The sequence below is a fragment of the Lissotriton helveticus genome, chromosome 6 (genome assembly GCF_964261635.1).
Source record: "Lissotriton helveticus chromosome 6, aLisHel1.1, whole genome shotgun sequence".
In the NCBI taxonomy this organism is placed as follows: domain Eukaryota; kingdom Metazoa; phylum Chordata; class Amphibia; order Caudata; family Salamandridae; genus Lissotriton; species Lissotriton helveticus.
In genome coordinates, this window is record NC_136067.1 from 712355772 (window position 1) to 712379244 (window position 23473).

The 23473-nt window shown below is 42.3% G+C and overlaps 1 pseudogene; it reads right to left on the reverse strand.

The window, feature by feature from the left end:
* Positions 1-20834: 20834 nt before the first annotated feature.
* On the reverse strand, positions 20835-20987 carry LOC144764751 (5.8S ribosomal RNA; annotated as a pseudogene).
* Positions 20988-23473: the final 2486 nt, after the last annotated feature.

Below are 23473 nucleotides of genomic sequence, written 5' to 3' on the forward strand. Positions count from 1 at the left end.
CCTCAGAATGCTGCAGGTGCAACTTTACAAAACGATACTCAACGTCCATTTTACTCCTGCAAAGATTGGAGGAGTACAGAAGGGAAATGTTGCCCACAATGTCGAACTCCGAAAGGAGATCTGACCCTTATATTTTGTACATGCTCACGATTATTATATCCACTCAGACTCCACATTTGTGGAGATGTCCTCGATATTAATTTGGTACAAATCATGCTTTTAGGAGTGTAGGAGACATGGCATTCTACAGTGGGGAGTCTGAAGAATGTATTGCTATGGCAGTTTGTCGTATTTGTTTTGCCTCAGATGACTTGATCCTCGACCCCACTCCTAGCAAGGGTGTTTCTTTTCAGATTTTCATTTAGTGTCAGTGCAATATGAGCATAAAGGAAGGAAGGTTAGGCAGAAGGGGAAGAACATCTCTGTGCCCCTTTCAGATTGGGTAAATTCCTGCTTCCAGGCTTGATGTTCGATTCGTGATTGAATCAAGGTTATATTGGAGCCCTTTTGAGGCTTTAGGGAAAAAACATTATGCAAACGGAGATTACACATCCACATGGTCTAAGCACCTCAGAGCTCAGGTAAATGCATGCTGTCAGCAATTTAAGAATATGATGATATTGGATATTGATTTTTCTTTGTTTGGTGCTGTGATTTATCTCTTTTAGGTATTGTTGGCATGACATCCACTAATGTAGGTATTAGACATATATGCTCTAGTAGTTTTACACTCACGACAATATAAATTGTGTATATGTATTTTTATCCAATCTCAATCTTTGTTTTCTGTCAGTTTGGATATTTATTTCATTGATCTATTGTGTATAATTCACTCTCAGTTGGGAGTGCCACCTAAATAAGCACTTTAGAGATCATGAAATGTTATGTAACAGTGACTTTGTATTTGCACGCTCCTGGGGGCAGATTTATGAAGGCCTTGCGCCGCCGGTGCGTCACTTTTTCCCATGTTAAAAATGACGCACCGGCGGCGCAAGGCCTTCATAAATCTGCCCCCTAGTACTTTAGAGATTGGGCAATCCCATGCTCTCATGCTCTCATGCTCTTAGCATTTTAAGACTATAATGATTAGAAAATATGGTTTATTGCATTGTAATGCATCTTGTTTGGGTATTATATGCACTACATCCATTAAGTCTGGTATCAAATATACACGACTCTGTAGTCTTTACATCAACTATGATATGAATTATGTATAGATGATCTTTTTCAATTTCAATGTTTCTCTCTGTGATGTTGGTATGGATATTTATCTTAACTGTTGAATATAATTTATTCCCAGCTGTGTGTACCCCTCTTACCCATATCTTTTTTTTTGGAATGTAGAAGTAAATATTAAAAAGCATCAATAAAAGTATGTTTTTTTTAAGTATTGGGGCTTGTCCATATCTTTGGACCGACTAACCGATGTTCAACTGGACCCCTTCTCTATGTCAGCCTACAAAGTTCTTGCTTAGAAATTTGATAATAATACATCTGCATCTTCCGTGGGTCCACCTAGGTCCCTTCCCTGGGTTTCTGAACACAGCACAGCAGCCCTCCTACTCATTGTATCTCAGAACCCATTACCCTCAGCAACGATGAAAACAGGGTATTAAAAATGTAAGCGTGTTATTATGGTTATTCCTGCATTAAAGAGTAACATGGAACTACTCTGATTACTCCTGCATAATTGAAACTCCACCCAGGCCTAGACAACTCTCAAGATAGATTAAGGATAGAAGTTCAAAATGAAGAACTCCTCTGTAGAAAATAAATTACAAGAACCTCAAAGAATTCAAGATGGTTTAAATGGCTCACTAGAAAAATTGGAACACAATGTTCAGTTGGATAAGTGCAAAAGAGGGAGACATTGTAGATACTTTACTTCCTTAGACTTCATTACGTTCAGATACACTTATAAATACAACACAAAACATGATTCAAAGTATGTTATTATTATAAGATGGCACCAATGAGCATCTTCAAAAGATGTTTTTCAGTTTTCTCCAACCATAGCTATAGTATACTTAATGTATTCGTAGGGGCAAGACCAAATCAGCCACCCCGGAATACTCAGAAACCCCAGAAACCATTAGGGAAGCCCTTTGGTCAACAGAAAAACTCTAGCTAAAATTTGCCATTGACTATTGAGAAAAAACCCCACACAATTCCCTGGCACTGCAGTCTAAAACCAATGATGTGCATTCACTTTTGTTCGGTAAAGATGTTATATTTTGTCAGAAGTAGGAAGGAAGTAGAACGTTGTCTATTGTTACACTACAGACTTTAATAAAGTAGTCAGTTTATCATTGCTATCTCTGCCCACAAGTGCCAATATTAGCATATATTGTACTGCGAATTCAGAGGCTACAGATGTGACAGTGGTGTCTATAGTAAATACATTTAATTTAGAAACACAAATAATTTTGATCAAACATATAAAAACAAAATAGCAGACACACAAGGGCAACAAATACGAGATTTAGATGGATTTGGAACTCAAGTGTGGGTATGCCTAAGGGTAGCCAGGCTCTATAAATATTTACTAATGATAATAATAATAAACATCAAAATTTAAGCAAGAGACACATGTAAATGGTATGCACAGATCTAACAATAGATTAATAGGTATACCAGAACAAAAGGTGAGTGGATCATCTGTTTATCAAGTGGTTAGTGGAGAAGTGTGGCTCACTGGTTAGAAGCGTCAGTCCCTGATGTAGAGGTCGGACCAGGGTTCAATTCCTGACGTGGCAGGGTCTTGGACTCAATGTCCGCGGACTCGATAATTCTCGCCTAGGTGCCTACTCTAATCATGGGTCCCACTCTGCAACTCTGGGCAATAGCTTGCTTAATCTCCACAACGGCCCCAATAGCGCTGGGATGCCTGGCTTCACCTTGGGGGTGTCCAGTAGGGAGCATCTCACAGGGAAAGCCAGGAAGGGTTCCACAGCGGTATACAGTGCAAGGATGCCCCGAGATGGGGCGGCAGTGCACTTTACAAGTATACACACATTTACATTTAAAAAAAAATTTATAACACATATTTTAGCAGCAATTGAAGATCTTTGTACTTGTACTTTTACTTGTAGAGCATATAGAATTCCTTTTACATTAGTTATAGATAATACGCAGCCTTGTCTCATATTGATACATTTTGGGGATTTTAGAGAAAAAAAGAGAACATTTCGACTAAAGTCGTGCAATCTGAATCATTTTGAATAGACACTAAGGGGGTAATTAGGATGTAGGGCGGATCGCCAATCCCCGCATAGCGGTGGCGATCCGCCCTACATCCTTCCCCGCCCGCCACCCGTTTACCCCCTCGCCACATTAGTATGGCGGGGGTACCGTGGCAGACGGGAAGGGATTGATATAGTGGCAGTGTCTGCTAGACACCGCCAGCCATATAAGTATGGGGGCGGAAACATGCCTTTACGTGGCAGCAAAGACATGTGGAGTTCTCTTACGGGGTGCACATGCATTGTCATGACAACGGTGGCATGCACCTCGCGGTGCCTGTCACCTTGTGCATGACAATGCACGCAGTGCATTTCCAGCATTGTGGCGGGCGGCGCTGTGAGCACCGCCCACCACAATGCTGGAAATGGAGGATGCCACCGCCACGGTGGCGGTGGCATCCTAATCGTCTGCGCGGGACCGCCACACCACAGGCGGTCGGTCCCAGCACCGCTAGGGGCCGCTCGCCATCCTAATGGCCCCCCTAAGTATGACTTTATTTTCTGACACAGCCTTTGAATCTTCGAAAAGTTGCTGGGAATTTAAGCAAATGATACTGGTATTCCACTCTTTAGGAGTTCAGGCCATGATTGTTCAGGTATCCTGGTTGAAGGTGCCAGCACATGGGGCATTTTGTGTATTTTCTGATATATAGGTTCAGCTCAAGAATATATATCAAAACTGAAAACTTTACAAAAGGGTTGACAGCTTTTTGAGTTGTGGTTGAGTTGGGGGCATGGGAGACTCAAGGCATTCTACAAGGTTGCAATTTCAAGAGACCTACATTACAGTAGGGAGCCTCTAAGAGTAAGCTGACATAACACTCGGAAGGAGTAAAAGTGGGGTGGGTTAAAGGAAGGTTCATAAAGAGAAGGGTGGGAAATTAAGGTATAGTTTTGGGTAGTGTGTCAGTAAGGGGTAGGGAATTGTGCAGTGACATGGGAGGGATTTTTGGGAGTATAAAAGAGAAAATGGTTCTCTTGAGATTCTTCTACCTTGGAGTATTGATAAAGTTAGATTGATTATGCACTCAGATAGCTGAATGAAACATAATCTCAATTAACATAAATGGCATCAAAAGTGTGAAAAGAAGAACTCTATCCTTTCTTGATTATGCAAACAAAAACACACAATTGTCCGGATTCAGGAAGCACACGCAATAATGCATGTAGAAAAGAATCAGACATGGCATACTTTTGGTCAAGTCCTTTATTCATCTACTTCCATTGTGCATAGGGTGTTCAACCATAATTTTGCTGGCTTTATCATTAAAGATATATTATAAGTTTAAAGGGTTTGACCCATATAGTCAGTGGGACCTGGGTAATTGCTCGGTATGTAAGAAGGGGGGTCCCAGACAAAACACAACAAATTTCTAAATTCACACCAATTAGAATAAATTAATTCAAAAAAAGGGGCGATCGAATCGCGGTGCAAGGTGTTTTTATTTTCACCGCACCAATCCTAAATATTCATTAGGTCATTAATCAGAACATAAGTATTTGCACAATATACAGAAATTCAATAAACCCACAGGGGAGAGGGGAAGGTGCAAGGAAGGGAAAATAACCATTTCTTGAATGTTCAAACATCACATATCATACTTCAAATATATCGGTCCACATTTTATGATCAACGAACAAATTAAATAGATCCCCAAAAGTGGGGTCAAATATAGTGTAAACACATCAGAATAAATTTCAAAAGGCAAATCTCCTATACAGCTATATACATAGAAATGTTCTGTAGGAGTTTAATTAGGTAGAGGAAGTCTACGTTTCGACCCATAGGATGTAGGACGGTGGATCCTTACTACGTGGGTCTTCGTCAGGACGTGAGGAGGGGGAGGGGCGGGGTGGTAGTTGTGGGGCTGTTCCTAAAGACAAAACCATTGAGACAAAAAATTAAAAAGGTCTCTCAGAGAGAGTCCCAGAGTTATCTCAAAGAAGACATTCAAAAATAAATACAAAGGGTTACTAGCAAGGAGGTATGGTTGATGACCGGGCCTGCACAAGAATTACCTGATGAGGAAAAAGATACTAGGCCTCTGAAAAAACGTAGTCCTGGCACATGCCGTGTAAAGCTGTATCTAAGAACCAGGAGGTAAAAAACAAAGGGGCGCCAGTCACTAAGTGTATTAGCCAAACGAGTCAATACATGGAAAATCAGTAAAAAACGAAGTCCTACCTCAGCCGTAGTATTATATAGTATCCGGCTGTTCAAATAGTTGTGGCGGGATTAATTGGTCCAAAAGCGCGTCAGTATGTCCCATCTGTTACTCGCGCTCTCCATATACATTAGTGGAGGTAGCTGATTCTAAAAATTAAAAAGGGGGGGGTTGTTGAGGGCGGCAAGCACTCGAAAACGTTCGGTTTGTTGGCCTAGGAGTAATTACATTGACATAAGCATTAGGGCAGAGATCATACCTCTGCCGTAGTGTTGGCCCATTCGAAAAGGGTGTTTGTATCTTCATAAATGCGGCGGGATTTTTTCGTATTGAAGTACAAACGTGTCCGTTTAATCCATCGGAAATTCTGAAGTATTAAGAGAGCCGCATTAGTTTTTAGGTTAACAGGCGGTTAACTCAAAAAACAGAGGGAAGCATCAATGAAGGCGTCTAAACAGGCGCTGTCAAAAGTTTCACTTACCCGAAATGAAATTATTACCGGAGCGCGCAAGCCTGCGTCTGCCTCAGTCAGGTAGCATTCAGGAAATGCTGCCTTGGTAACCCGAGGTCTTTTTCTAACCTCGCCTGAAACGGGACTGGCGTTACTAAGGTAACATGAAAACAAAGTCAAGATTTTGTAGAACCGAGTTGCTGAAATTCACAGAGGGCGGACATGAGAAATGACTAATGGAAAAAACGATTTATGAAAAGGACTCCGCTGTTTAACATGCACGTTTGGTTCTAAAAGGAAGGGGGACATATACAGATTTTTACAAAGTAGTCAGCCTTTGGAAAAGCGCGGACATGCCATGCACAGGGTAGTCAAAGCGCCAAATGAAACGGACATGTTACATTTTTGAGATGTTGCCACACCACAATCAACAAGCATGGTAAAGTTATAATTAGAGCGGCAGCAACAAGTTTTCACATTTATAACATACAAAGAAAAAACAATGAAAAAACTTATTATAGGTTAGACTACTTCCTACAAGACAAGGTCAATACATTTAAGGGCCAAAGCCAAGGTGATAGTATATTTGGCAAGTGCGGACCTACCAGACAGGGTGGTCTAAGGCACATTATCTCAACACATATTTAAGGGCCAAAGCCAGGGTGATAGTATATTTGGCAAGTGCGGACCTACCTGACAGGGTGGTCTAAGGCACATTATCTTACCACACACATATGTTCATATTATCGACATAACAGGTCAGAAGACACATACTATGATTAAGAAAATGTATTGACATATGATCACGGCTCGGGAAACAGTGTATACAAAAAGGCGTGACACTACCTAAGGTGCTTAAAGACACACTGGAGTTATAAAGTGGCCATCTGTGCAAAACTGCTCTCAGATTCATTGAGGCCCAGGCGCACAGAGTCAAAGAAACGGATCCATTTAATCTCTCTGACGTTGAGGATAGGTTCTATGCTCCCACCCCTAGGGCCCAGTCTCACTTGTTCCAGAATGGTCCACTTAAGGCTTTCTGGTGGATGATCAAAGGTTTTACAGTGGTCAACTAAAGGTGCTCCCTCAACTTTGCATCTTATGCGACTGCAGTGTTGTAAGAAACGCACTTTTGCACGTTGTTGAGTCTGACCAATGTATATTAACTTACAGGGGCAGACTATGCAATAGATTACATTGGATGAGTTACAGTTGGTATGCGCCTTAAGTGTCACTTGTTGTTGTCCATGAGAAAAGATTTTAGTCTGTAAGGTTGCTGGACATGCTTTGCACGAACCGCAACGATAGTGACCCACAATGGGGGGTAAGTTCCACATTGATGTTAATGATTGCTCTTTGGAAGTCCTCAGAAAGGAGGATACCACGTGGTCGCGGATATTCCTCGCTTTCCTGAAGGCGTGAAGTGGTGGGTTGCTGCAGTTAAGATCCTCAGAGATCAAATGCCAATATTTGTTGATTGTCTTTTTTATGGCATTGCTTTTTGTGGAAAACGTGGTTACACAAATAATGCGTTGTTCATTGTTATTCCCTTTTGATCCAGGTTGGAGTAAAGTTTCCCTTGGGTTATGCCATGCTCAAAAAAGAGCATGGCATAACCCAAGGGAAACTTTACTCCAACCTGAATCAAAAGGGAATAACAATGAACAACGCATTATTTGTGTAACCACGTTTTCCACAAAAAGCAATGCCATAAAAAAGACAATCAACAAATATTGGCATTTGATCTCTGAGGATCTTAACTGCAGCAACCCACCACTTCACGCCTTCAGGAAAGCGAGGAATATCCGCGACCACGTGGTATCCTCCTTTCTGAGGACTTCCAAAGAACAATCATTAACATCAATGTGGAACTTACCCCCCATTGTGGGTCACTATCGTTGCGGTTCGTGCAAAGCATGTCCAGCAACCTTACAGACTAAAATCTTTTCTCATGGACAACAACAAGTGACACTTAAGGCGCATACCAACTGTAACTCATCCAATGTAATCTATTGCATAGTCTGCCCCTGTAAGTTAATATACATTGGTCAGACTCAACAACGTGCAAAAGTGCGTTTCTTACAACACTGCAGTCGCATAAGATGCAAAGTTGAGGGAGCACCTTTAGTTGACCACTGTAAAACCTTTGATCATCCACCAGAAAGCCTTAAGTGGACCATTCTGGAACAAGTGAGACTGGGCCCTAGGGGTGGGAGCATAGAACCTATCCTCAACGTCAGAGAGATTAAATGGATCCGTTTCTTTGACTCTGTGCGCCTGGGCCTCAATGAATCTGAGAGCAGTTTTGCACAGATGGCCACTTTATAACTCCAGTGTGTCTTTAAGCACCTTAGGTAGTGTCACGCCTTTTTGTATACACTGTTTCCCGAGCCGTGATCATATGTCAATACATTTTCTTAATCATAGTATGTGTCTTCTGACCTGTTATGTCGATAATATGGACATATGTGTGTGGTAAGATAATGTGCCTTAGACCACCCTGTCAGGTAGGTCCGCACTTGCCAAATATACTATCACCCTGGCTTTGGCCCGTAAATATGTGTTGAGATAATGTGCCTTAGACCACCCTGTCTGGTAGGTCCGCACTTGCCAAATATACTATCACCTTGGCTTTGGCCCTTAAATGTATTGACCTTGTCTTGTAGGAAGTAGTCTAACCTATAATAAGTTTTTTCATTGTTTTTTCTTTGTATGTTATAAATGTGAAAACTTGTTGCTGCCGCTCTAATTATAACTTTACCATGCTTGTTGATTGTGGTGTGGCAACATCTCAAAAATGTAACATGTCCGTTTCATTTGGCGCTTTGACTACCCTGTGCATGGCATGTCCGCGCTTTTCCAAAGGCTGACTACTTTGTAAAAATCTGTATATGTCCCCCTTCCTTTTAGAACCAAACGTGCATGTTAAACAGCGGAGTCCTTTTCATAAATCGTTTTTTCCATTAGTCATTTCTCATGTCCGCCCTCTGTGAATTTCAGCAACTCGGTTCTACAAAATCTTGACTTTGTTTTCATGTTACCTTAGTAACGCCAGTCCCGTTTCAGGCGAGGTTAGAAAAAGACCTCGGGTTACCAAGGCAGCATTTCCTGAATGCTACCTGACTGAGGCAGACGCAGGCTTGCGCGCTCCGGTAATAATTTCATTTCGGGTAAGTGAAACTTTTGACAGCGCCTGTTTAGACGCCTTCATTGATGCTTCCCTCTGTTTTTTGAGTTAACCGCCTGTTAACCTAAAAACTAATGCGGCTCTCTTAATACTTCAGAATTTCCGATGGATTAAACGGACACGTTTGTACTTCAATACGAAAAAATCCAGCCGCATTTATGAAGATACAAACACCCTTTTTGAATGGGCCAACACTACGGCAGAGGTATGATCTCTGCCCTAATGCTTATGTCAATGTAATTACTCCTAGGCCAACAAACCGAACGTTTTCGAGTGCTTGCCGCCCTCAACAACCCCCCCCTTTTTAATTTTTAGAATCAGCTACCTCCACTAATGTATATGGAGAGCGCGAGTAACAGATGGGACATACTGACGCGCTTTTGGACCAATTAATCCCGCCACAACTATTTGAACAGCCGGATACTATATAATACTACGGCTGAGGTAGGACTTCGTTTTTTACTGATTTTCCATGTATTGACTCGTTTGGCTAATACACTTAGTGACTGGCGCCCCTTTGTTTTTTACCTCCTGGTTCTTAGATACAGCTTTACACGGCATGTGCCAGGACTACGTTTTTTCAGAGGCCTAGTATCTTTTTCCTCATCAGGTAATTCTTGTGCAGGCCCGGTCATCAACCATACCTCCTTGCTAGTAACCCTTTGTATTTATTTTTGAATGTCTTCTTTGAGATAACTCTGGGACTCTCTCTGAGAGACCTTTTTAATTTTTTGTCTCAATGGTTTTGTCTTTAGGAACAGCCCCACAACTACCACCCCGCCCCTCCCCCTCCTCACGTCCTGACGAAGACCCGCGTAGTAAGGATCCACCGTCCTACATCCTATGGGTCGAAACGTAGACTTCCTCTACCTAATTAAACTCCTACAGAACATTTCTATGTATATAGCTGTATAGGAGATTTGCCTTTTGAAATTTATTCTGATGTGTTTACACTATATTTGACCCCACTTTTGGGGATCTATTTAATTTGTTCGTTGATCATAAAATGTGGACCGATATATTTGAAGTATGATATGTGATGTTTGAACATTCAAGAAATGGTTATTTTCCCTTCCTTGCACCTTCCCCTCTCCCCTGTGGGTTTATTGAATTTCTGTATATTGTGCAAATACTTATGTTCTGATTAATGACCTAATGAATATTTAGGATTGGTGCGGTGAAAATAAAAACACCTTGCACCGCGATTCGATCGCCCCTTTTTTTGAATTAATTTATTCTAATTGGTGTGAATTTCGAAATTTGTTGTGTTTTGTCTGGGACCCCCCTTCTTACATACCGATTTATCATTAAAGAAGCACAAGGTGAAGTGAGTCACCTATAGAAGTATATCAATTTGTTTACAAATTCTTCATAGGAAGGCCCAATAGTAGAGAGTCCCAAATCATTATACACTTTGATAAACATGTTGACTTATTTTCCTAAGACAGAAATAATGCCTGGGGATTTTAACTTCCTACAATCATAAACATTAGATTCTTCATAATTCAATATTTTTTAGAAGAAACCTGAATTTCCAAAAGCCATATTATCTCTAAATGAAGAACCAGGAAGTATGGATTCATGGAGAGCTCAAACGTCTTATTTCCATCAATAAACCTGGTTTTCTGAACGATTCCAGAAATCATTGTGATTACACTATTTTTTAATATTTAAATCACTAAACAATGTGGCGGCTACAGCTGTTCTGATCTGTTTCTCTGATTATACAGTTAAAATTCCCCCTAGATGGGGATGTCATCAAAGTCTAATAATAGATTCTGCATATAGAAGTTAAATAAAAAACAAAATGCACTATTTTTCAAAGAAAGCTTGGGGGCATAATTACGAGTTTTGTGGTGCAGGACAACCAGCAATTCAGCTTGCTGCACTGCCCTGCATCACTGGGAAAGGGCTGGAATGCATGGTATTTATCCAATACAGCACATTCCTGTCCTTCTCCCTCGTGCTGGGGCAATTTTGGCAGCCTATCACGACACCCTTGCACCATGGGGCAAGAGTTTCTCTGTTGCATACAGGATTGTTTTTGTGCATAAAGAGGCACCTTCTTGCCAAAAAACGATCCTGAGAGGTTGTTTCCTCTTTCTATGTGTGCTGCAGAATGCAGCACATGTAGAAAAGAGGAAAAACAGATGAGAAGTAAAGATATTTCTTCTCATGACACCTCACCTGGGGAGGCGTAAGATTTTGATGCATTCCCATGTTTACAAGTCCTTGTAAATCTGGGAATGCATCAGAAATCATGGGAGTTGGGAGGGAACACCAATTGTAGTGTCCATGGAACGACTCCCTTGCGAAGAGCAACGTAATGAAGTGATATGCGCTGTGTTGCCTTACTTCAGGTCTATAGAAGGCACTTACTCATTTCGGTATTCACAGAAGACATTTAGGAGTTTTAAAGTAACGGGGTCCTAACTTCACTACTCCTAAACTGAGAAAATCCTAACTTTTAGACTTTCGGTATTCACAGAAGGCATTTAGGAGTCCTAAAGTTAGGAGTCCTAACTTTAGGACTCCTAAATGCCTTCTGTGAATACCGAAAGTCTTAAAGTTAGGATTTCTCTCAGTTTAGGAGTAGTAAAGTTAGGACTCCTAAATGACTTCTGTGAATACCGAAATGAGTAAGTGCCTTCTGTGAATACCAAAATGAGTAAGTGCCTTCTGTGAATACAAAAATGGTAGTAAGTTTAGGATTTTGTCTTAAATTAGTAATGTGAATTGGGCCCAAGATGTTGAGTTCCCATAAAATGGGACAGCAGCTCTATGAAAAGAAAGAATATGCTGGTAGGGTTCTTTCCCTGTGTACTAAGACTCATAACACTAATCATTTAATTTCTACCATAAGGAATCCAAATTCAGGCATTATGGCATCTAAAACTGCAAAAATAGATCAGATTTTTCTTACATTTTCCAAACAATTATCAAGTGCCTGTAGTAAGTTCTGACGAGGAAGCTGAGCACCCTGTGAAACAGGTTAGGATTCCAGACATAAGCGCCAAAGCTTTAGTTTACCCATTTTAAGTGGATGAAACAGAGGAAGCATTCAACAATGTAGCTGTAAAGTGTAAGGCAGCTGGGAAAGATGGCTTCCTTTTAAGTGGTATTATCAGTTTCTCACTGGACTCACAGGCCACTGATCAAGCTTTTCATTAGTATCTTATCCTGGGATCTTCTTTCATTTCTCACACAGTCAGGTCTACAGTGTGCAGTCTAACCTTCGATCTCAAGATAATAAAAATACGAGATAATTGGTGGCTAATATATATAAGAAGAACCCTAGATTTTCAGGGATTGGCCATGGGCTAGATTGTTTTGTATAGCCAAAAATATCTCTTCTTGTAACATTGAGACTATCATAAAAAAATAGAAAAAGATACAAGTTGGTTTCTAAATTACGCATTATAGAAAGATGTGTCTGAAAATAATCTGAATACTTTGCACACGTTTAATGAATGCTACACTATGTGCAATGATTTTATTGTTATACCCCAGCTATTTCCACAAATATAAACCTGAAATGTTGGACAGATGCCCTGGATGTGAAGGGAACAGCAACTGGTTGGACAGGATTAAGCTCTGCCCTTCTCTACAAGGGTTTTGACAAAACAGTTTCTTATACATGTCTAAGGACCTTATTTATGAGGCCCTTATGCCACAGTTGCATCACTTTTTGTGATGCTGCGGGCGTAAAATGTGTGCCACACTGCACCATATTTACAAAGTGACGCATATGGGCAGATGCATCACTTTGTAAACCCCTGCACCAGATTATACTGCGACAGGTATAATGTATACAGGTTGGGCAGCCCTTCTCTTCAAATCCACGTAGAAGTGACAAAACAAAATCTATACGTTTTCACTAGAGCGCCGTACAATGGTGTCGCAAGAATGGCGCTATGAAAAGTGTTGCATCGCTAATTTCCCGCAGCAGTGCAACACTTTTCATAAATGGGGCTCTTTGCAAACGCCGACACTGCCTATTGTGAAGCAGACCTTCTGACTGAGTTGCACCTACCTGTACTGCTCTACTCTCACTCTCCTCCCGCCGCCGCAGCACGCTTCCATCTCCCGTTTGCGGCTGCTGTGAGGGGGAGAGCACAGGCTGCCAGGACCACAGACTCCAGCCTGCACCGCGGCCGGAAGCCGCCAGCGAGAAAAAAAGCGCCAGGAGGCGCTTTAAATCCAGCCTCTTCCTTGGTGGAGCGGGGGCTCTTTGCAAACGCCGACACTGCCTATTGTGAAGCAGACCTTCTGACTGAGTTGCACCTACCTGTACTGCTCTACTCTCGCTCTCCTCCCGCCGCCGCAGCACGCTTCCATCTCCCGTTTGCGGCTGCTGTGAGGGGGAGAGCACAGGCTGCCAGGACCACAGACTCCAGCCTGCACCGCGGCCGGAAGCCGCCAGCGAGAAAAAAAGCGCCAGGAGGCGCTTTAAATCCAGCCTCTTCCTTCGCGTCGCGGGAGCGCCCGGGGCTAAGCCCGGGCAAAGGGCGGGCCCTCTGTGGCCCTCAGGGGACCTAAGGAGACGGGACGGGCCACCCCCCTGTCATCTATTGCACAGAAGAGATAAGAGCCACCACTTAGACAATTGGGATATACGATTCATTTTCTGCGTCCTAAAGTAAATCGGTCCTTACCATTTCTACTTGCCCGCTCTGAACCAGGTCCTTTGAGAAAGCCGCACAGGAAGGTAACGAAGTCTGTTCATTTTACTGACTATACTGACTATATTGGGTTAAAGGCTAAAAAGAACACTATCAATGTCTAAGGCAAAGAATGTCATCGCCCCGACCAATACCATGGACAACTACCTGGTACAAGTTGTTGAAAAAATTAACAATGAACGAAGGTCCTCGTTGGGCCTAGGTACCCCCTTGACTCTGCCCCAAAACGAAAACTCACAAACTGACTTAATTTATTTAGACACCCCAATTGACTTATCTCCAGCTCCACTTGGGCCGGGTGTGGGGTTTTCACAAAATGTGACACTTGAGGAAAATCTAGTTACTAATGTGGAAGCGATAGCGGGGGCTCTAGATGTTTCTTTGCATGAACCAGCCCCAGATATAGAGGTAATAGATTCAATTTCTCCACCGCCCCCTGTTCCGGCCCCGAGAGTAACAAAAGACACTTCTAAGGCTGCCTCAAAAAGGGAGGGGCTAAGATCAAGTAGGAAAAGGCCAGCCACCCCGCCTCATAAGAATATCGTAGATGGGAATGTGGGTGAAGGAGATGTGAGACATGGGTGGGATGATGGTCTATTAAGAAAAATTATGGGCATGCTGGATATTAAGTTAAGCCAACTAGTAAAACCCTTACTGTCAAAAATTGACCATCTCACGGCTAAAATAAATAAAATGGAGGCTAATTTAAAAATAACACATGATAGAGTGGAGGAGTTATCGACAACCCTTAAAGAAAAACTTGCCGAAAAACCTTCATTAGAAATTGCAAGTCTAGGTGTAGAAGACCCGCCACAAACTCACCATGAAAATCAGAAGTCTGGCCCAGAACAAATCAATCTCCCTGGTGCTGTCCCCACAGATTCTGTCGGGGACTGTACACTCCAGGGATTCAATCTGGAAAATAATTCTGTGGAGCTAATTGTAGAAGCCTCACCCCTTATCTTGGTACTCGCCAATGTCCCCCCCCTTAATACAGGCCAGATAGAACACCCTGATTCATTACTAAATAAGGCATTACAATGGCTAAGTAACAACATGCATATGGGTCCCGTGGGTAAACACAAGCTGGCAGAAGATCTGCTAACTGCAAAACGGGTAAAATGGATAGGGAGTGGGAACAAGAAATTTCCTGGGGATTGTGTAGTCGTGAATCTTAAAAGTCCCGAAGTGTTGCCGGAAATCCTTAACAATCTATTTCCTCCTCAACGGAGAACGGCAGGACTAATTCCACTCTCCCTGGATTTCTTCTACAATAGGAAAGGCTTGGCTTCAAAACCGAGTGTTCTGCGAACCAAATGGTCAACATTGGCCGGTAGAAGAACAAGGGAGGGTCCATCAAATGTATGGGGATTAAATCTAGATAATAGATTTTCACCACTATCCAATCTGAATGAGTGCGATTGACTCACAACAGACAAAGGACAAATGGTGAAACATCAGTCGACTAATCTAATGTGCCAACTAGATAACCCACTATATCAACATTTAAAAAATCGAACACTAGATCATAAGGCCCCTACAAATATAAACAGCAATACACCTATAATTGGGCTAGATGGCTCAACTGACAATAGCAGAATAGTTGGAGAGGATATAAGGCTTGAGCAAGGGGAACTGTTAATTAAGGACCCTAGGGAACGTACGGAGGTGACACTAACACTTGGTCTAACTCCAGGAGAACGACCATTGACTTTTATATCTTGGAATGTAGCAGCAATAGCCAGTAAACTTTTAACTCCCGAATGGGGGGACTATATTGACAGACATGACATAGTCATGATGCAAGAAACTTGGTCAATTAACCCTGTATTTCGTATGGGGTACTTAAACTTCTATAAACCTGCAGTTAGAGGAGAGAAGGGGCGTCCCTCTGGAGGACTGCTGATATGGGTTCGCCAAGCACTGACATGCACCATATCACAAAGACTTATAATATCCAACGACATCCTAGCATTGAATATTAGTTGGCCTGACGGCCAAGAGGTAGCTTTGTATAATCTCTATGCTAGGGGGGTTGGTACAGGTATTCCATCTGATGTCTTTACAACATTAGAACAAGATGTTGAAATCCTTCCACCTGACTCACATATTGTTGTGGGTGGTGATTTCAATTCAACTTTTGAGCCTCTGGGAGAAGAGGATAGAAGTCTAACGGAGGAGGAAGATAGTAGGTGGGGAATACCGCAACTAGAGATTCCCCCCATAAAAAGATGGAGTGCAACGGCTATCCGGATTAAGAGCCTCTGCCTCTCCAGAGGATTAAGAGCCACAAATGGGAGGACACAATCTGATCTAAATGGAAATTTAACTTTTGACAATGGTCGTGCAACTAGCAGGATCGATTACTTTTTAATCGATGTAAGAGCATGGTCTAAATTAATAGATATGGCAGTTGTACCACGCTTGGAGAGCGACCACCATCCTCTGTATATGATATTTCGCCCGTATCAAGAAGCTAATGTACCCATAAATAATAAGCAGATGATAACACAAGATGTTGTGTGTTCTAATAACCAAAGACATCTGAAATGGGGAATACTGCTAGGGAATGAAAGGAAATTAGACCAGTTGAAAAATTTAGTAAAAGACGAGGTTAGTGTTATCAAGTTGTTCCATGGGAACTCTAACTTCGTGGAATACATGATGGAGGCACACAAAAATTTGTTTATTAAACTCCAAAGCTTTTTTCTTAAAACAGTAAATCTAACTGTTTCTAAAAAATACCAACCCGTCCAAGGCTGGTATGATAAAAACTGCAGACTAGCAAGGCAAAATCTAAGTATAGAATTGAAAACAGGAAACCCTACGGCCGTTAAAAGGGCAAGAGATGTCTATAGGCAGACACAAAAGCAATCCAAGAGGCGCTGGGACGAGGAGGGTTGGAGCGAGCTAAAACAGGCCTGTACTAACAAAGATTCAAAGCGGTTTTGGGCCTTGGTTAAATGGAATAGAGGTGGGGTAGCAGCTCAACCACAAAACCATGTGTCTCAGGAAGGATGGAATGATTTTTTCCAACCCCAGTATGCCAGAAACCCGAAATATGCAGCCATATCTCTCCCCGAAACTGTTTTTTATAAAGATCAAATATTTACTGAAAAGGAGGTTAGCCTGGCATTCGACTGCGTGTCATGCGGAAAAGCACCAGGCATGGATGGCATCCCAGCAGATGTTTTTTTATCAGATCGGCCATCTTGGTGCACATACTTTACTTGGTTGGCCAATGCAATAGCAATGGGTGGAGAAGTTCCTGCCTCGTGGAAAGGGGCTGAAATTATCCCTATATTCAAAAAGGGGGATATAACACAGGCAAAAAATTATAGACCCATTAGCTTAATTGACACCGCACAGAAAATAATGGGTCGATTGGTCCAGAATAAATTACAGCAGTGGATCGAAGACCAAAATATATTGTCGCCATTCCAAGCGGGCTTTCGCCCTTTGACTAGCAGTGTTGACCAAGTTTTTTATTTCCTAGCCACTTACTGGAGAAATGTGACACTCCGAAATAGCTGTTTGTATGCAGTCTTTGTGGACCTAAAAGCCGCATTTGATCTGGTCCCGAGAGAAAAACTGTGGGAAACACTAGCCAATGTGGGAATTAGCAGAGAGCTCCTTACTTTACTTGTCCGCCTCCACGAAAATAATTTTGCAAAAATAAGGTGGGGCAAACAGGGGGAAGTGACGGCCCCTTTTCCAGTTGAACGGGGGGTGAGGCAAGGATGTGTTCTGGCCCCAACGCTCTTTTCAATCTACATAAACGGAATTGTGGAATACCTAAATAAATCCCCAACTGACGCCCCATTGGTAGCAGGTGTACACGTCCCCGTACTAATGTTCGCGGACGATACGCTTTTGCTATCACGCACGCCTAGTGGTTTACAGAAAGCAGTTGACGCTTTTGGGGACTTCTGTGACAGCCGTGGTTTGGAATTAAACACTAGCAAAACTAAATTTATGTGTCTAAGTTCCCAATCGGCTTTCAAGGGGGTAATAAAATTTAAGGGCGAACCACTGGAAAGGGTAGATGCCTTTACTTACCTAGGCATTATTCTCCAACATGATATGAAATGGAAGTCACACACTGACATGGCATTACTAAAATTTAATCAGCTAGCAGGTGCGGTCTCCATTAAACATAACACATCCTTGACAAGACCCATTAACTGTGCGCTCGAAATTTATAGCATGAAGGTACTGAGTGCATGCTTATATGGGTCTGAGCTATGGGGATTTTCGAACCTAGGTAATTTGGGGCGGGCGGAAAATAGATTTTTGCGAGGGCTTGTTGGGGCCCCACAGAGTACCCCTATAATCCCACTAAAGATGGAACTAGGCAGGAGAAATATTGAAGATATTGCTCGCCTTCGTCCTTTGTTGTATTGGAGGCGCCTAATGGTAACCCCAGAGCTAAGCCACTATGCTTCAGCTTTTCGTGATGTTGTGAATTTTGATCGATTTCACTGTATTACTTGGCTAAAAGAGCTCCGGGGTACATTAGGGAAATTGGGCCTAGATCATTTGTGGGGCAACAAGGATGTTGCCTTATTCCCAACAAAAAAGCAACTGAAGGACATCTACTGGGACTCGGTATATGTTATATTGTATCGTAAAGGCCTGCAATCTACCCTGTCATCTCGCTTTCTGGATTCTAAACAACTTCCATCATATGAAAAATATTGGGACTTAATCGAACGTCCATTTGACAGGAAATTATATTTCCAATTTCGTGTGGGAACACTTCCAGTGAATGCTTTCAGACAAAATTGGTCTTCATCGCAGGATGCTTACTGTGATCACTGTAAAAATCAAATAGAAGACATTGCACATTTGTTCTTTGTCGGCCCCTTATATGTCACCCCTCGTCGAAAATGGTTAAAACCAGTTTGTAAAAATATGGGCACTCGCTGTTGCTCGCAAGCACTCAGAATTTTAACATCTGATTCTTCTACATTACTGGCAATAGGCGTAGCAAAATTCTTGGCCTGGGCGTGGGTAATAAGATTACGCGCTGCTAAAGCTTAGTAGCTAACATGTATTAATAACTGCCTCCTTTAATGATGTATGTTTTTTTAAAAACTTTTTTACATGTCTTTTAATGTATGACTACATATTTTAGATTCTATTAGCATTCGACTTTTCTTGTTTAATATGCTTTTAATCAACTGTTTTTTATGCTCAGTATTTATTGTACTATGGTTAGGAAGCTTGCTTTTATGACTAAAAGTCGAATAAAGCTTTGAAAATGAAAAAAAAAAACAAAAATGAAATGAGGCCCTAAGTTTTTGTGTAAATTCAGTCTTATTAGGTTACTCTCAGCATATGGGAATTTCACTCAAAGGGTCACATATATGATGATTTTTAGCAATATTAATGACTGTTCAATTGAAGGTTAAAAAACCCTGAATTTGAATCCTGGTGGAAAAAATAGGATAATATATGGCCTTCAAAACATTAATGTGAAATATATTGGAGTAATACACAAATCTGGAGAAAATTGGAATTGGCATGCTAATGCTTTTTACATTCATCAATAGTTTATCTTCCTTGTTAATTTTTATTCAAAAATCAAGTTCATATTTTATTAATTGTATAATTATGGATTTAAAAAAACAACTTTAATCTAGTATTACATTTTGATCATGTGAACATTTCAAAAAGCATGGGGATTCCAAGTGTCAGCTATCCTGAGTGGAAATTCAGAGGGACAAGCTACTAAATGGTTTAATTAGCCTTTTGTCTCCATACCTAGGACAGAACACCAATATGCACATCAAGACCATTATGGACCTCAACCAGAGTTTCTTCTGGCATTACACTGCCCATGTATGAATCATCATCTTTCTGCTCATATCATATACTAATTTTCCAGCTCCAGAGGCAGCAGGCTAGACAGGACGGTGGTGTGCCAGCTGTGAAGCTGCACTATGATCCAACCTTAGCAGGCATGCGCCAGCTCTGATGTTCATTACGCCAAGGGGTTTCAATCGGCCTTCCAACTCACTGATATGTTGGAGTTCTTGGTACGTATTTCAAGACAGGTTAGGTCTTTAAACAACTGAAATTGCCACAGATGCCTGGTGCCTGGAGTGGTACTTCTTGTCTGGCAACGCAATGCCGTCAGGGCACACTGAGCACAGTCGACATTAAGAGGGCCTAGTCCCTATTCAAGCAGTACCAGAAGAGGGTCTGGGTGGTGGCTGGGGAAGTGGCCTAGGTGGTCTATCTCCCTCAGCCACACAGATACAATAAAGCTGCTGCCAAGTGGCTGTAACACTGTCCACTGTAGCAGAGTGCCACCTTCCACTCCAAAGCCTTCCCAGCTGACACAGAACCTGTCATGGTACAGCACCATGGAGGAATTGTACTTTGTGTGGGCAAGGTGCACCCAGGTGGGAGTCTGAAGAGGGGGTCTAACCTGTTGGGTGATCGATCTTCCTGCTGAATTTAATCCTCTGGGCAATCTGCACGGATACCACTCATTTAGAACTCAATGGCTTCATGCAATTTTGAATTGTTACTTAGCTTAGATAAAGTGTATGAGTCACTTAGGGCTGCATTCCTAAACAACCCAACTTTAGGCTGTTGGGAGATTTACAATCATAATGCCATCCACAGGGTGAGTCTCAATCAGAAGGACTTCAACTTCCTCATCTGGCATTATAGTACTATGCTGAAGTATCGAGTGCCAAACTGTCCCTCTTTTGCACAGGGCCTGCTCCAATGCACCCTTTCTGGAATCAAAGACTGAAACTCTTGGGGTGGAAGTCAAACCCAACATCTTTGGTGGTTACAGGGTGGCCTCTGGGCCATCAGTAACAGCAGTGGGCTATTGTGGCAATGTACACCAGGAGCTGTGGTACACCATAGACAGCCACATGTGTCACCCAGTCAGATGCCTTGGGGATTTAAGTCGAGGTAGTCTGGGAACCTACCCGCACCAGCAGGGTAAGGCCAGTCGCAGCTGTGGCACACCTTCAAATCAGGGCCGGTGATAAGAGTCTGAAATTGTGGGGATAAAGGGAGCAGAACCCTCTGCAACTGCCAGAGATGTGCCCTGAGAGGGCGTCAGGGTGATTGAAGTCTAAATGACCCTCAGAGACGCGTAGCCCAGGGAGGAACCTAGGGCTACTAGGAATGTTTGAAGCATTGATTTCAATGTTTCTTCTAATTCACGCTAACTTTCACAGCTAGCTGCAATCTTCACAGGTACATTAACCAAGTGATCTACTGCCAAGAGTCACAGGCAACATGTGCAATAATCCCCCACCTACAGATGAATGTGAGACAGTAGGAAAGCAGCGCCACCCACCTGCCACTCTCAGGGTTAGGTATCACCGAACCCCCGTGTTTCATGTCTGAGAAAATCCTGGCCCCTGCCTACCCCACCAAAAGGGAGGCCAGGTGCATCAGAGGCATATCTTCAAACCAGGACTGGGGGACCTGCAATGACAATTAAGGTCTCACTTTGGGATGACAAAGAGAGCATAGCTCCTTGAAACAGCCTTAGTCATGCCCTTCAAGAATCTCTACTGCCACCCCACCATGTTTACCGGCTAGAACTGCACCATCTGTACATTAGGCGTCTATTTACATGAATGCCACACAGGGCAGTGCAGCAACTCACCTTGCTGCACTGCTTTGTATGACAGGGAAATGGCAGGAATGCATCATATTTTTGCAATACAGTGAATTCATACTTTTTCCCTTGCACAGGCACCCTTTTGGCAGCTTAGCACCAATGCAGGCACCCTTGCACCATGGTGCACGTTTGCCTGAGTTGCATGTAGGATTGTTTTGTGTTGGAAGGGGCACCTTCCTGCATAAAAACAATCCTGAAAGACATACTCTTCTTTCTATGTGTGCTGCAGAATTGTGAGTTTTTGTTTGCATGTTCCGCAAAGGCTAGAGTACCTTCTTTTCACACTGCGCTGCACTGGGTGATATTCTTGTAAATAGGCACCCAAAATACAAGTGGTGCAGTTCTGCCCGGGAAACAGGGTTGGGTGGCACCAGAGTTGTTTGAAGGGCAAACAAGAGCATCAACGGAGCACCAAGAGGTAATGGCTGGTACCAAACGGTAGTTCGACTTGTGGCAGACCATTTGCTTGATCCCAGGGTCCACCAATGAGCTTCTAAACAATATGCTATTCAAGACAGGATTACAGTGGCAGCTGAAACCAAACTTGCCAGCCAAATGGATCCTTGTTTAAGGATTTCAATTGTAGTTTTTCCAGTTAGAAGGCATCAAAAGAACATGTCATGTTATTTTATGTCACTAAATCACTGAGATGAGGGTGAGTAAATTAAGAACCAGCTGCTTTCCTTGGATTTGGTAGCCATTTATGAGGTTCTCTTGTAGTGTAGTTCCTATATCCCTGATAGGCTCTGCCCATTGGAATAATATACACTATATTTTTGACATAGGAATGAGGTCATTATGTCTCTATTGAGTACATTAAACTTAATTACTTGTGTGTGCCATATAACTCAGAGGTCACTAGAAACTTTCTCGAATGAACAATAAGGGATTCGTTTCTGACAACCGCATAAACATGATAACTGTGTTTCCCTTAGAGTCGTAACAATATCTTCAGAGTTGTGGAAACAATAGACAACCATTTCACTCAGTCAATCGTGCATGCTTCGTTTCTACAGGGTGGCACAGAAATAGAGACGGGTGTTTCAATAAAAAGGGTTTATTGAACAGTATTCTTTCTCATGCAAGAGACATGAACTGCTACAATTATAAGACAGAATGCGAAGTATAATGCGTACAGCGTAAACAGTAATATAAAATAATACTTTAATAGCATGGTCTGTAGCTATGACATATATAAAAATACATACATAAATAACACAGGCTAAAATACTCAACTGGTGCTTCTGAAATAATCCTACCCCAGTGTACCTAACCTAAGTCTAGCACGAGGGAAGACGTAGGTGCTGTTTTAGCTATAGTTTAGTTTTGCCAAGAATTGCCAAAAGTTTCTCTAGGTTCTAATCAGCTCCATACCTTAGAATGAGAGATGTTGGTATCTCTTTCCCAGGACTCGATTCTCTAACACCCCGCAAGGGGAGCCAGAAACACTGGAGCTGGATTCTCGGCAAGGAGGATGGCAGCGTCTGGCCAGTGCGTCAGTTGGGGAGAAGACTTCCTTCGGGACTTGCTGTGGCAAGTCGCGTCGTGCAAGTAGGTAGCCGAACCGCACTGTGCATTGCCATAGCAAGTGAAGGTATATTAATACCTTGAAGGTGTCTAGGAATGCCAGTATTGACGTAGAAGTCGGGCATATGAACGTCATGAATGAACCCCTAAGAAATAGATGTTCATGCATAATAAATGAGTTCTTGGAGAAATCAATACTCAAGCAAGGGGAAGTCCTAAAGGCTTAAGAGTCTGGTTTTCCAGGAACTCGTGACGTAGATGAACGGATGTAAGTAGCCATGCCTGTATTTGAGTAGCATGGACTATGCCTAAATAAGGGCTGGATTTCTATGCCTTTATAAGGGCAATGTGAAATGTACCTATATAAAGGCATGAATCGGGAAATTCATACGGAATCTAAATCAATACACAACACTCTCTTTGAAATCTAACCCTGATTCCCAAAACATCAGAATGTATTGTCACAGCCACAGGGAGATACTATTGGTACGAGGTTCTGTAGAGCCAGCAAGGTGGCTTGGTGAGACTGGATTGGTCAGATAAATGCATGCATTCCAGG